Here is a 13659-nt window from a genome sequence, read left to right as displayed (position 1 = left end):
TCTAATGGGTGGGCAGCCCACCATGAAACCATTATTAAAATGTAAATTGTATCGTTGTATATATTCAATTTTTATGATTATTGCACTTTAATATAGCATAATGGACCGGTGCGAACGTATATTTTATAATTTTTCATCATGGTGGGTAGCCCACTTCATGCCCACAGAAAGCCCAGAAAGTTTATTTCAAGAAATGAAAATAAATTCCAAGATACATTTTCATGATATGATAACATTATTAAGATAAATTCAATAAAAGATGTCGGGAATCGGTTGTAAAGAAAAAAAATATGAAGTAGGCCGCGCACTTGGGGCCTAATCGGAAACATCAGATAAACCCACCTTAAGCCCACGAATGCCCATGAAAATCCCACGTGGGCCCCACGAACTCTTGCTGACTGGGAAAAGGTTTGAGTGTTTTATCAACCTTGCCCCACTGTGGGATGTTCAGAAACCCACATCTGAGGTTTCACTGCTGGGGCGTTTGGGGGCTACGGCCCGGTGAAAAACCCATTTTGGGGGTCAAAAAACATCATAAGGTACAAGAACAAAACCTATGCCAGATTTTATGCCTTCACTTGTAGACTTTGGAACAAGTCGATCTAGGTGCCCCAGCTGGGGCATTCCCGAATAAGGGGCCCTCAAAGTTGGGGCAAAATACGTAAAAATAACATCATAAGGTACAAAGATGGAACTTCTTTCATCAGTTGGAGCATGTTCCACTGAGTACGAAACAGCTTTTCTTATGGCCCCGAGGTGGAGCTTAACCTCATTTTGGGGGTATTACCCCTAAAATTCACAAAATTAACATCATAAGGTACATGGATGAAACCAAGTGTAGGTGATAGTACCTCACTTACGGATTTCAGAACATTAAAATTTGGTCGCCCCATCTGGGGCATTCCCGAATAATGAGCCCCCAAAGTTGGGGCAAAATACGTAAAAATAACATCATAAAGTACAAAGATGGAACTTGTATCATCAGTTAGGGCATGTTCCACTGAGTTCGAAACAGCTTTTCTTATGGCCCCGAGGTGGGGCTTAACCTCATTTTGGGGGTATTACCCCTAAAATTCACAAAATTAACATCATAAGGTACATGGATGAAACCAAGTGTAGGTGATATTTCCTCACTTACGGATTTCAGAACATTAAAATTTGGTCGCCCCATGTGGGGCATTCCCGAATAAGGAGCCCCAAAGTTGGGGCAGAATACGTAAAAATAACATCATAGGGTGCAAAGATGGATCTTCTTTCATCAGTTGGGGCATGCTCCACTGAGTTTGAAACAACTTTTCTTATGGCCCTAAGGTGGGGCTTAACCTCATTTTGAGGTATAACCCCTAAAATTCACAAAATTAACATCATAAGGTATAAAACCAAGTGTCTCTTGTATGTATTTCAAAACGTCTGCAAATATTTTGGAAAATCAACGAAGCATGTAAGATATAATATCTAGCCTACACAGCATAACATTTGCTTATTAGGTTAAAATTTATCACTATGAAAATAGATATTGTACGCAGGGGTGGATCGGCGGCTAATCATTAGCCTACTGGGAATTCGGGAACGTTCCCGGTTGCAACTTTTGAAAAGATACCATTATAAAATCTCCTTTCAACTTGGTTTGGTAATTACAGAAGAAAAAAGAGCAACAGCTGTGGTGGGAATCAAACCCACATCAATATGATTACTAATTACTACCACCGCCCTAACCCAATGCGCCAAGCCAGCCGATGGCGAACGAATGACTAAACTGAGCTAGAATATACGTTTTCCTTTGTTGCTCAGATGTTTTTTTTATGGTACCTTTTACAAAGTTGCTTCCCGGTTGGCCGGTTAGAGGGTCACTGTCCTGTTTTATGTACAAAAGAAAATTTTATTTGAAATATAATATTCTTTGTTTGAATAACACTGACAATGATTCAAGTTAGCCTACAAATCGAAGCTTGCTATACAAATACGTACAATGTCTAATTTTATAGCATAGCGCTATATCCTTATTCTTTGTTTGAATAACACTGACAATGATTCAAGTTAGCCTATACAAATCGAAGCTTGCTATACAAATACGTACAATGTCTAATTTTATAGCCAGAGGTGGGCAAAGTTACTTTCAAAAGTAACTGAGTTACAGTTACAGTTACTTGGCCAAAATAGTAACTGAGTTACCGTTACAGTTACCGATTTCAAAAATGTAACTAGTTACAGTCACTAGTTACTTTCAGTTACTCATAAATCTCAACATGAACGCTGTAAACCAAATTTAAACAAACAATTATTTGCGGGAGGCGCATCCATTCTCCTCAACATTTATTAGATGTAGGCTATCACGCAGCCTGTGGTGCAAATTCTTTTCTAGTTACGCAGTTGCCTTTTCCTAATGTAATTTGTTTTCCGTCTGTCTGTTTTCCACACTATTGCTTATAATCGTTGCGTGTTTCTTGATGCTTATAGTCAGTTAGTTATAGTTACTTTCAAAAAGTTTAAATTTATTGTAATTTATACATATTTTCAGATTCCTGATGAGGGCTTAAGTTAAACCGAAAACGTTTGACTGTTAAACTACTTGTAAATATGTAAAATATATTGTTGTCATGCTCAACCCTGTGGTATTGTTGTGTTTTGCCTGTCTTTGGTACAAAAAAGCAAACTCTCTCCAGAAACTATATTCTCTTTAAATGCTCGAAACAAAGGAAATAATTTGTTTTCCCTGCTATGACTCAAGTTACTTAGACATCGACTTCCGATTTTGAATCGAGAAAACAATGATGTAATAAGGTTGCGAATAGTGAACGTAACACCGAGACTTCGGGTCCTAAATACTCCAAAACTACGGCTTCTGTACCAGTGCTTCCACTTCTGACAATTGATAAATCCTCTTCAATTTCCTTTTTTGTCCTGAAAAATCCCTTTTTTCTCAGTCGGAAATCTTTCAAAATTTCCTTCATAGGCGAGGTTATTTTTGACATTATTTAAGTTAAAAAAGGTGCTAATACAACTTTAAAGTTATTATAATCTTAGTTAAGGCCATTGTAATCTCGATTTTATTCAGTAGCACCGGTATGTCGAAGCAACGTTGTTTTATTAGAACAGTAGGCTGCACAAAAGCAGCCCATATTTTACAATAACATGGTTTATTTCCTTTGTTCACTGTCCAGCCAAAAAACTGCTTGTCAGTTAGTCGGTTCTGGGACATTTACCACCTGGTCCTGGACATCATTTACCAATTACCACTCTCATCTTTCCTACCCGGACTCCTAACCTATCCCTAACAGCGAAAATGTACACGTGGTTAACCCATATCCTCCTGAATCAAAATTTTTTTGCAATTTTTTGTATGTACATTATTTTTAAGGTATCTTAACCAAATTGAACAATATTTTTGAAAAAAAAATTTGGTGGGGACAATTATCAACAATTTTTGGCCTGTCAGTTTAAACTGACGTTAGGAGCAGGAGGGGGCATATAAAATAAATACGAAAAAGTTTTCTCGGTCAGTGTTTAGTCTAATACGTATTCAACCAAAGCAATAATGGAAAAGGACAAAAAAGTCAAGAAATCACTACATGTTAACGAATCAAATAAATGTCACAGTATCAAAAGATAGGAATGTTCTTGGTTGATTCAACGTCTGGCGATATTGATTTATCGTAAAAATGTACTTTATATTGGCTTGAAACCATTTCGTCTCACATGTTCACCCGGCTTAAGTTCAGCTGAAAGAGCCCAATTCTGACATCATCTATTTTATGTGGTAGCCTACTTCTTAAAACACTGAGGATGTAGGCCAACATTGCAGGTTTAACAAAAATAAAGGGATGTTCCAGAACATCCTGGTTTGACGCAGTGACGTTGCTTCCCTTTTATGATCCAGTGTTGGGCAGTGCTGTATTTTATATGGGGTTGCGGAGATGCCCTGGGTCCCGGAAACAGTATATCTGGAACATCTTTTCGATAAAGCTGGTGGTAACTTTCAACAACTGCTCTTCTGAAGCCCAGAGCATCTAAACGAATTTCACCAGCATCGGTCTTGCGATGGCGATATATTTGAAAAGCATTGTTGACTGCCATATCAATACAAAAACGAAATAATGGCCACCACCATTTTTTGCTTCTCAAGTTGATCATATACTTTGAAAAATTTTGATCCAAACGGTCAACACCACCCATGTGTTGGTTTAAACGTGTATTACATTTGGCTGCTGAATATCAATTTTTTTTCTCTCTTGCTTACTAGATCGCTTCGCTTTTTGCAGTGGGTCTTTTCCTGCAAAGGTTGACAGAACATTTACTACTTTTCTGTCTTTCCATCGGATAGCAGCAATGTTATGTTATGTCTCCACAGCAACATCCGAGGCACCTCTGTGTAACTTGTCAACTTCATTAACTCGCTTGAGGGGAGGATTTTCTATGCGGTTAACTCTGGCTGTTCCTGTAGCTGCAATAGACTTTTCACGAAGGTGTCGCAGAGGTCCCGGACTTGTGAAAAAGTTGTCCATAACCACATGATAGTTGGAACTGGACTCGCTTTGTGGAGGTAGATGTTGCATCAAATGAGCTACTCTTGCAACACCCATCCCAAGCCCAATATCCTCGTACTCTTCCAGCTGGGAGTATTTTCCTGCATAAGGGCGGAATTGTACGCAGTAGCCTAACGGCTTCGCTAGCACCCACAGCTTATAGCCAAACTTTATAGGCTTCCCATGAATGTATTGTTTTGCGCCATGTTTCCCAAAGTATAATACCATGCTTTCATCCACACTCACATGTTGTTCAGATTTGTAGTTTGCAAGGCATTGTTTGTTCACTGCAGCAAAGAATGGCTGGAGTTTGGAAAATTTGTCATTGTCTAATTGCTGGTTGTCAGAGAGATGAAGAAATTGCTTACATTCTTCAAATTCATTTTTTGTTATCAGTTCAGTTACCATTTGGTTGTTGGAATCCTAACCTTTCAAGAGCTTTCAATGCTTCAAAGACTGTCAATTTGTTGCTATCATGCAAATGTTTTGCCATTACTATGCTGTATGAAATCAAAAGATGTATGATATATCACTACTTTTAACTTCAAAATGAAACAGTTAAACCATATTATGTTCACCAATTGACCTAGATTAAGTTTTCATTTGCTAATATATCAACGTTTTGCTTGAGAATCAAAATGTTTGCAAAATAACCCCTAAACGCAACTATTCTGCACATAATTTGTAAAATCTTTTACAATTTACATGCTCCCTTCTGCCCCTAGCGTCAGTTTAAACTGACGGAAGCGGAAATGGTACAAAACTTAAACAAACAATTAATTTCTTCTAAGTATGCAAAATATGGATACAGCAATGTTAGTTCTAACTGATTTCGTGGTTTATGTCATTATAACGCGATCCAGTAAAAATTGACACCGCTACAATTACGAACAACAAAAAATATCCATTTTGGAAATTTGATCCGTTATATCCAGTCGAACTGTCGAAGGATAAACGGAATTTCACTAAATGTACTATAGTGTTAGGTACACACCTTACGCACCTCATAACATACTAACTGGGTTTCGACAAAACGGTTTGTAATCTAGAAACCATCTAAATGTGCTGTCAGTTTAAACTGACGGTAGGAGGATATGGGTTAATGTCCAGTTTCAACGAATTATCCATCCATTAACAAACTTATTTTTGTGTTTAGTTTTCCTTGATGTGCTAAGCCGCTAACTTAACACTATTGGCTAGGCTATCTCTTTTTTCTCCTTGTCAGTAACGTCTTCACAATCATCTGAAACTGACGAAAAACTCAAGGATACTAGGCCTATTCATGATTCTAACTCAGTCTGACTGCGTACACTATACATGTTCTATACACACTACATAGCCTAGCCTATATTATTATGACACCATAATCAGTTAACAGTTAGCATAGGCAAAAATTAACTTTTATAAACCGGAAGGATATCACTAGCCTAAGCTTATCATACCGGTATTTTATAAGCACTTTAATAGCAAAGTTTCAGTAATTGTCAAGAAAACCTGGAGCCAATCAGAAGCTACGTTGTCTGTGACGTAAGAACGTAAAAAACGACAAAATTTCAGTACCCTGTCGAGAGGTATGCAAATACAGACATATTGTCTATTGAAATTTTGTCGTTTTTTACGTTCTTACGTCACAGACAACGTAGCTTCTGATTGGCTCCAGGTTTTCTTGACAATTACTGAAACTTTGCTATTAAAGTGCTTACCTAACTGTACGTCGAAGGTCGAACCTCAGTTAACTTTGTCATTGCTACTCAACTTCAACTGTAAATCAACGGATGACCTAATTTTAACTAAAAGAACTGAGAACTAACTCACTCACTGCAGTCTGCAATCACGTCCAATTCCCAAAATGGCGAGAAAAGAAATCAAGCGACAGAAAGGTGAGGATGGGAAAGAGAGTAAGAGGAGTTCCGGATGTCGAGGGACGACGGAAACCAGGTGATCATCGTTATTCCAGGCGTTGTTAGAATTTTTGAAAAGGAATATTAAAAAGTTTTTCTTTAAAATTGCTAAAAACAACAATTCCCTTTTTAAGACAAAATTTCCTTGTAAAATTGTTAAAAATCCTTAAAAAATCCTTCATATCTTCATTTCCCTTTTTTATCCTTCGAAGCGTTGAAAAATCCCGATTTCGGGATAAAATCCTTCAAAGTGGAAGCACTGTTCTGTACACCTCTGGCAGCTATACGACAAGCATGAACTGAGCTATCAAGTGTTGCCAAACACTTTTGCTAAACATTGCATAGAAAGTCACATATTGATCAATCACCAAAAGCAATTAATTTAGCCAAATCAGTTCTCAAAAAGCGCTAAAAAAGAGCCAAATCGCCAAACCATAAATATGAAGCCAAACGTCTTAAAAAATCGCCAGATTTCTGGATTTTGGCGATGAATTCGCCAATATGGCAATCCTGCTCCATAAGATCACAAAACAAGAGCGCCGCGCATGGGCAGTGCTGCTCCGAGTCCGATACAGCTGCGAGAAGAATGCATTATTGCGCGCAAACACGCATAAAGCATGACACAAACATGTGCAGAGAAATGGACGGCAATTAGAAACAGAAATTTCAATACAAAAGTAACTTGTAACTGTAACTGTTGAAAAAGTGCTAAAATAGGAACTAGTTACCGCGTTTCGTTACTTTTGGAAAATAGTAACGAAGTTACCGTTACAGTTACTCGAAAAGTAACTAGTTCCAGTAACTAGTTACTTTTGTAACTAGTTACTGCCCACCTCTGTTTATAGCCTACATCATATTACCGGTGAAAGACTTTTTCTGAAATGAAATAAATTGTGTGTGAAACGAGCATTTTTATGCTAAATCTATTTTGATAGAAATGGACCGTTATTATTTTTAAATTACCGGGCTAATTCAGTTTGCTGATCCGCCCCTGATTGTACGTAGGCCTCTTCTTCTTCTTCAACAGATTGATCATGTTTGATCAGCTGTGATCTCCCTTATGAACTGCCTCCATTTTGTTCTGTCCTTTGTTTTTATTAGTGTTCCCGGTATGCTTTTTATTCCTGTAACTTGCTTGATATTGTCAAAATATTTCATTTTTTGTCGTCCTTTTGTTCGTTTGCCTTGCACCATCCCAGTCAACATTGAATTTTCCAACGAGTTGCTTCTTGCTAAGTGTCCGAAATATCTCAATTTTCTGAGGTTAATGTTATTAATCAGACTCCATTTATCGTTTATTTGTTGGTAAACAAATTCATTTGTTTTTCTTTCCATCCAGCTGATGCGTAGGCTAATAGTCTTCCGTGACACCACGTTTCAAAACTTTTTAACTTTTTAATGTCACGTTTTTTGCATGTCCAAATTTCACATCCATATGTGGCAATTGGGAAAACCGTGCGCGGACATCCGGGACTACAGGGCGGACATTTTGCCGAAAGACATTTTGCCAAACCCATTTTGCCGAAAGACATTTTGCCGAAAGGACATTATGCCGAAGGACATTTTGCCGAATGGACAAATTGCCTAAAGGACTAATTGCCGAACGGACTAATTGCCGAATGGACAAATTGCCGAAACAATTTGGAAAAAAATTACTTTGAAGTGACACAAAGTCTCGTTACTATGCAAGCAGTGCTTTTGAAATAGAATCACTTTGCTACTTTTTGTTTGCCTAAAAATTACTTTGAAGCAACACCAAATCTCGTTACTATGCAAGCAGTGCCTTTGAACTGGTAATTATTTTGAAGTGACACCAAGTCGCAAGTCTCATTGCTATGCAAGCAATGCCTTTGAACTGATAATTATTTTGAAGTGACACCAAGTCTCGTTACCATGCAAGCAGTGGCTTTGAAATACTGTAGTAATTACTTTGCTACTGTTGTTTGCCTAAAAATTGCTTTATATACAGTATCCACAGTTTTTGGAAATCAGTATTAGTTTGAAGTGACATAAGTATAGGCTGATGCAGTCTCCACAGGTTTTGGAGATCAGTAGGTATTAGACGTTCGCTTATACATATAACACTTCTGGTCGGATACTTACGCGATGTCGCACATAATTTGTGAGTGAAATCTGTTTGTGAATGACATTTATGTGTTATTAGGTTATGATAATACATAAAAGGCTATGCAGTCTCCACAGGTTTTGGAGATCAGTATTAGACGTTCGCTTATACATAAAATGCATTTGTATAATTTCGGCAATTTGTCCATTCGGCATTTAGTCCTTTCGGCAATTAGTCCTTTCGGCAAAATGAGTTTCGGCAAAATGTTCATTCGGCAAAATGTCTTTCGGCAAAATGGGTTTCGGCAAAATGGGTTTGGCAAAATGTCTTTCGGCAAAATGTCCGGGTACCGGGAAAACGAGAGTTCGCAGCAATCTTAATTTTGTGTTTTTACCAATTGATCTCTGTTTCCACACCGTTGTAAGTGATGTCACAGCTGTTTTTGCCATAGCAATTCGCCTTTTAATTTCCGTGCTATCATCATAAGTGTCAGTTATGACACTGCCAAGATAGCAGAAATTACTTACACTTTCAACAACATTACCACCAATGTATAACGGAAACAATCGGCCACCCCCACTAGTGGGAAACAAACCGACGATGGATTATGATGATTATGATGATATGATGATGTATAAGTTTGGACAAATTTCATCCTTTTTACTTATGGCCATCACTTTTGTTTTTGTGGGATGTAATTGCAAACCATATTCTTCACTTCTTGACTTGACCCACGTAGGCCTACCTACATTTAAGTTTCTCTCAGACTAAACACTGAACAGAAACAAATCACACTATGTGGTCTCATTTAAACAACTGAGAAGACTTCTCGAATAACATGTGATTTGTGCTTAAACGAATGGAAAAATTGCTGGCTACAAAATAACGAAACCTTTAACGGCGTGCGAAAGAAACGTTAAACTATACACATGGCCACTTAAAGATATGGCCTGATTTGTCACATTTTGCAGAAATTCCCAAATTTTGTTAACTTTAGGCGAATGTTTAAATAAATTTTTCTAAAAATTATATTTTTACGCTTTCTTTACTGCTTTCCCCAGATGACAGAATAGGTTTTAACATCCTCAGATGTTGAAAAACAAAGAAAATTTGATTTCGAAGATTTTAGTCAGACTGTTAATTTTTCAATAACAATCTGATTCAGCGTTTTTCAACTTACTTTTTCTCATCTGCTACTGCTTCCCTAAGGCAAAAAAAAAGCTTTTATATCATTAGAAGTCAGAAAAAAGCAAAAAAATCTCAGAAAATGTCAGTCAAACACTAGCAGTAGCTGTAATCAAAATCTGCAAAATGTGACAAATCAGGCCGCATCTCCAGATGGCCATGCTATACACTAGAACGAAAAGATGCACATTGAACTATTTGAAAACGTATGCCCTGTTCATCAAGTCAAAAGGCTTCTTGAAAAAGCATGCTTCCTGCATAATCTCTCTCGAGTAGGCTATGCACCATTGGCCCCGATTTGCAGCCATGTGAAAAGATCAATCCTAACACTTTGTTCCATGTGGTTTCGTGAGTTCTGGTGGAAACCGTAAAATTAATACATGTTCAAATCATACTCTATCCCCATGTTTACAAGAATAAAGGTAAAAAGTTGCTTATGTAGGCTATAGCCTAGCCTACAGTTTATTTATGCTTAAAGGCAGAAACATCTATTCATTAAAGGTTTGCAGGTTCGTCGTCAGAAAAGTCACATTCATCCGTTTCTGTTGTTTCATCATCTGATTCTGTTCCGTCTTGATCCAAACCCTTCTCACTTTGCAGAACGTTGTCCAGCGTGGACGGAACTGGATCTCCATGAAACCAAACTGAAGTGAATTTACCATCTTCCAAACGCCAGCCGCTTTCAACTGGTGTCTGGAAAAAGCTTCCAAATGCCACAAATGTAATTCGCTCTGAGTATTTTCTGATGGAGCACAGTTTTGCACGGGGGAAAATTGCTTCCATCTGAACCTTTGAGTGGTGAAGGATCGATCGGCGCATAAAGTGGGTAAGTGCCCATCTCTGTCTGGCAGCAATTGAATTGGTGAAAGACGTAATCCCAGTGAGTCGATTGGCGAATTCTGCATTGTTTGCTCCAAAGTTTGATCAACAGCACATCCACAGAAGTTTTTTCAGTTCTTTTTACGGACAAGATGCCTTGTTCAAACAGATCACTTATTCCAGGATGAGTTTCTTCCATTTTTAGCATGTTATCCTGCAGTCGCAAAATCCATCTTGCATAATTTGGTTGGTTGAAAATGAAGAACGCGCTTGACATCTCTCCTATGCAGTGCACAAACAACTGATGATTTGCAGAATGAATACTCCGAGCACAGAGGAGGTACGTCTTGACAAGTTTTAAGTATCCATACCAGTACTGAGCAGTCTTGCCATTTTCTCCTTACACTCAGAACAAATTCTCTCGGTTTACTATGGAACTCAAGAATGAAAAACAAATTTGGCAAAAGCTTGAACACAAACGGAGAAAAACTAAATTATCTTTTCATCGAGATATTTACAAAAAAAACAATGCAAATGTGTGAACATGTTAGTAGTTGAAGCCAAGAAAAATTACTATTTTAAGCAAATCAGTGGAAACAAAACTCCAAAACAATTCTTCAAATTTTCTTAAACATTGATGAGCAATAAGCGCGTCAGAACCTTGGGATCCACTTGATTTGTACAAATATAATTCAATTTATTTTTGCTTTTGGTGCAATCCCTGTTTGAATTCAATTTGGCAATTTAGGACGACAGAGGCTGAACAGAAGTGTTGTCGTCCGATCGACGACTATATATGAGCGGACATGCTAATAAGAAAATTGCCGCTACAAGCAGTAAGCTGCTCTAGAGAAAAAACGTCTGCCGCTTTTCTTAGGGCTATGGCCGACTGAACTGAATGCATAAATAATAAATTGGACTCAGATAGGCTGTAGGTTTTGCAACCCAAAGTGGAGAAATTAAAAATTGTTCGCCCATAGGCTACCAGACTAAAATTAAATTAAAAATTTGTATCGTGGGCCGTACATTATTCAAAATCGGCACTTTTCTCCTGGCAGCGCCATTTATCTTTACGGGCCACATTTGGCCCGAGAGTCGCAGGTTGCACACACCTGGCCTACATGATTAAATGAAGCATAAATTGATCAAAGAAATAGCCTACATCTTTTTTAACAAACTTTTCTACAGCTTTTCAATAGCTTACAAGTTTGTTGGTCGATTGCATATTGAAAATTATTCAGGGGTGGGGGAAATTACAATTACCCTCACGACTACGCCCCTGGTTATACGGATTGAACTTGCTGATTCTGGTTTGGTGACAACTAAAAGAAACACAATATCCTACAAATGACAGCTTCTAAGAAAGAACGAACATGCTGGATCAAGATAACACATCATCAATTGTGACTCAGCCTATAGCCCAGTGGTTAACCTTTTTTTACAGCCCACCACTTCGAGGTTCTGTGATCTTGTTGCGTAGCCTACCAACAAATGATCAAAAAACTCAACTTCATTCAAAATGTATATAGGAATATTAACAGGGACGGCTAATTAGTTAGCCCGAAAATTTCAAACAAATGCGGCCCCTTACTCTCGAAGAAGTACAAGTTGATGACAAAAAAGGTCACCCCACCGGGCTAATCATCCCCTGATTTTTATTAATAACACACACTAACAAGACAAAATTTAATGTGATTGTTGCAATTGTTTCTTCTCCACAAGCTGATTTAGGCGAGGTCCAACTGAGCTCACAGCGCATCGGAAATCGTATCCAGGAGTTTCAAGGCGATTTCAACTCTTGGTTTTAATGCACATCAAGAAAGAGAAACCCTGCTCACACTCCCATGTACTGGGAAAAACTAACAGCTGCGTAATAGTGTTACGCGCCAAAATCTTGTAGGCCTATGTAGAGGCCATGCTCAGTCAGAAGTTTATTGGAGAAAATTCCTTGTGCATTGTTTTTGCTGTCTCATCAGATTGAATGTCAATGATATCTTCTTGCTCTCCCGTTCCTACAGGTAGAAAAGATGGATGAACGGGGAACGGATTTGTGATGTATGTATGATAGCATGTCATGTCTGGAAAATAATGCATTAATTCGGTTCTAAGCTGATCCAGATGACATCCGATTCTTGACATAATTTATCATTGGGTTGCCTTTGAAGAGAGGTTAGAAATCTGAACATTTCGTAGGCTATTGCTTATTCTCCATGTTTTTCGTCCAGATGTCCAGTAAGATAAAATCTGAAATAGAGCTGTTTGGTCCTTAGAAAAACAAGTTTATTTTGGAGTTTCAAAAATATCCGACAATAGTAATTAGCCAACCTCGAAATGAATGCATCATTTTCCAAATCGTTTTTAAAATCGGAATTTTTTGTTTGCAAAATACAAGCAACGCATTCCTCAATTCAAAGACTCGTTTTGTCATATTTCCTCTTGAGAGCCAGCGTACCTCTGTGTGGTAAAGGAGACATTTGTGATCGGAATCAAGATGTTCGCAAAGCCTTGCAAACAGTCGTGTATTAGACGTTGACACTTTATAAAATTCACAAGTTTAATTTTGTTTTTTTGTTTGTCGTATCCAGGCTTAGGCCTACACCTGGTGGTTGAAGATTTAGATTAGGTGGACGGGAAAGCAAGGAAGCCAATCTTCATGTCCACCTTCAGGCATCCCTTTAAGTGTCCTGCTAAAGACACAGCCGCATGCTCCCGAGAGCGGTGTCGAACCAGGTATTCTAGAGGGGGCCCAACTTTTACTTTCCGTATCATGTACGAAAACGACGTTTGTACACAATGTGGGTATATTTACACAAAAACATTAATCGTAAAGTATGCGTTTAGACAGAGATGTACGTATGCGCCGCAAATTCTACGCCGCATACTTGCGGCGTAGACTTTTTGTTTGCGCTAACGCTTGCGGCCACATTTTTTTGGATAGTTTGCGCTTGAGGATGCGCCGTAAAGTTTTCGCGGTTTTTTAGCGCATAGCGTCAACGCATACTTTTTAATGTCTTAGTTGTTGTTTGCAATTTTTTTTTTGTCAAACTGCAAAATGTTGACATCTTGCAATTGCCCATTGTTCTAGTGTTGTGTCACAGTGTCATCTATTGTTCAGTCAGCTGGAGTTTGTTTGTATATCGCACTACTGCCTTTGACCCTAGAGTCC

At 38.2% G+C, this 13659-nt stretch overlaps 1 pseudogene; it reads right to left on the bottom strand.

The window, feature by feature from the left end:
• Positions 1 to 12075: 12075 nt before the first annotated feature.
• On the bottom strand, positions 12076 to 12967 carry LOC145782362 (zinc finger BED domain-containing protein 5-like; annotated as a pseudogene).
• Positions 12968 to 13659: the final 692 nt, after the last annotated feature.

Source organism: Aplidium turbinatum, chromosome 13 (genome assembly GCF_918807975.1).
Source record: "Aplidium turbinatum chromosome 13, kaAplTurb1.1, whole genome shotgun sequence".
Taxonomy (NCBI): domain Eukaryota; kingdom Metazoa; phylum Chordata; class Ascidiacea; order Aplousobranchia; family Polyclinidae; genus Aplidium; species Aplidium turbinatum.
The sequence above is the reverse complement of the archived record's forward strand: the minus strand, read 5'-3'. Positions and strand labels throughout refer to the sequence as shown.